The following is a 2456-nucleotide window of genomic DNA, read 5'->3' as shown; positions in this document are numbered from 1 at the left end:
TTAATTTTATCTCAATAGAGCTGTTAGCTAGCCATAAAGCAAGTCTCAACAGATTTAAATAGGTATCATAAAAACATGACACGGGGGTGGGTGGTGGTGATGTGATGAATTGGGAGATTGGGATTGGCATATGTACACTAATATGTATAAAATAGATAACTAAGAACCTGCTGTATAAAAAAATAAAATAAAATTCAAAACAAAACAAAACAAAAAGCAGAGTTAACACAACTGGGATGTTTTATTAATATTATTTCCCCAATAAATATATTTTGTGGTCATTTATTTTAATTTACACAATATCTTAGATCCTGGATATTGGGTGGATATTAAGTATCATTTTATAAACTGTACATCTTACAGTATAAATCAGTCATAATATTTAGAACTTTAGTACATAACTTCAAAAATAAGAGAATAAACATTTCAAGAGGACACAAATTTGATGCAATGAGGTAAAAGTTATCAAGAAATAATATGCTGGGACTTCCCTTGTGGCGCAGTGGTTAAGAATCTGCCCGCCAATGCAGGGGACATGGGTTCGAGCCCTGTTCCGGGAGGATCCCACATGCCATGGAGCAACTAAGCCCGTGCACCACAACTACTGAGCCTGCGCTCTAGAGCCCACGAGCCACAACTATTGTAGCCCGCGCACCTCGAGCCGGTGCTCCGCGACGAGAAGCCACTGCAATGAGAAGCCCGCGCACCGCAAGGAAGAGTAGCCCCCACTGGCTGCAACTAGAAAAAGCCCATGCACAGCAACAAAGACTCACTGCAGCCAAAAATAAATAAATAAATTCATAAAAAAAAAAAGAAAGATAATATGCTACCTGTTCTTATTAATTTGGTTTAGTTGAAACTTCTTTTTGAAAAATTACAGCAAGGGAGATACACAATTAAAAACCATTAAAAAAAATAACACAACACTATTGTTAGAAGTTATTAGAAGATAATAAAAGTTAAATTAAAAAATTAAAGTTAAATAAAAGTTAAAACAAATATATTTAGAAATTTAAAAAGAAACAAATAAATCATGAGTCAAAGAAGAAATCAGGGCTTCCCTGGTGGCGCAGTGGTTGAGAGTCCACCTGCCGATGCAGGGCACACGGGTTCATGCCCCGGTCCGGGAAGATCCCACATGCCGCGGAGCGGCTGGGCCCGTGAGCCATGGCCGCTGAGCCTGCGCGTCCGGAGCCTGTGTTCCGCAACGGGAGAGGCCACAACAGTGAGAGGCCTGCGTACCGCAAAAAAAAAAAAAAAAAAAAGAAGAAGAAATCACATTGGAAATAGAAAAATACATAGAACTAAGTTACTATAAAGATATTACGCAAGAGGGAAGACATATGGGAACATATGTTTAAGTATGACTGATTCACTTTGTTATAAAGCAGAAACTAACACACCATTGTAAAGCAATTATACCCCAATAAAGTTGTTAAAAAAAAAAAGATATTACATTTAACATTTGTAGGATGCAGAGAAAATAGAGTCTCAAGGGAAATGTATGGCTTTAAATGTTTGTATCAGAAAATAATAAAAGATAAAATTAATGAACTAAATGTAAAAGAAAAAATTGATAGAATAAACCTAGAAACATAAGGATGTAATAACCAAAATAATTAATGGTAGAAATCAATGAAAAAGACCCAAAGTAAAAAAATTGTTTGCTTTTCAATTTGAAATCAGTCACTTTTTATTAACTGACTAGATTATAAAAATAATCATGGTAGACACCTTAGTTCATCCTTCTAATAAGCCTGTTCATCTGGTCTTCTCTGTTGCCAGCAACTCCACATTCCAAAATGGGTGGTCTTTTTCTTCATTCTGCCTGTCAGAGAAGATAATTTGAAGGGCTGGAGGAAGTTGTTTGCTTCTTTGAAGTGTTTTCCAACAGTATAAATCTCATGAATCAGATCCTCCATCCAGATGATTCCAAATATACCAAGACATCAAGCAATCAATGTGTTAATATGTCAGGGCAATTCACTTCTTGTTGATTTTGCCATAACTCACATTTGTAGATCAATTCATTTACTGACTTCAAATTCTGGTACCCCCAGGCAATACATGGTTCCACAACCCTCACAGTGTTAACTTGAGCTCAAAGTAGGTGCTATTGAAGATCCGGCGAAGGCAAAGAACCTGAAACTCCTTGCGGACCTTTGAGCTCATACCACTGATACTGATGACAAATGCCAATTTGGGTTTCTCAGGTAGATAGAAGTTGCCAGCTTTTCCTGTCATCCTAGCCATTCAAATCTCAGTCTGTACGTCTGCCTATATTCCTTGTGATAGTACTTAGCTTTTTTGTAAGGTAAGCTTCCTCCTTGCATTTCACAGCATTTTTGGGGCAAACTTCTATTTTAGATGCTTGTTCAGCAGCTCTGTAAAATTCCTTCACTCTTAAGGGCTTCTGACACAGCAGGAAGCTTTTTCTCCTTTTCTGCACCCTCCAT

General features: G+C 37.3%; 1 pseudogene; it reads right to left on the bottom strand.

Moving 5' to 3' along the window:
* Positions 1 to 1735: 1735 nt before the first annotated feature.
* Positions 1736 to 2456, bottom strand: LOC132419426 (large ribosomal subunit protein uL30 pseudogene; annotated as a pseudogene).

The sequence above is a fragment of the Delphinus delphis genome, chromosome 1, assembly GCF_949987515.2.
Source record: "Delphinus delphis chromosome 1, mDelDel1.2, whole genome shotgun sequence".
Lineage (NCBI taxonomy): Eukaryota > Metazoa > Chordata > Mammalia > Artiodactyla > Delphinidae > Delphinus > Delphinus delphis.
This window is presented reverse-complemented; position numbering and strand designations above follow the sequence as displayed.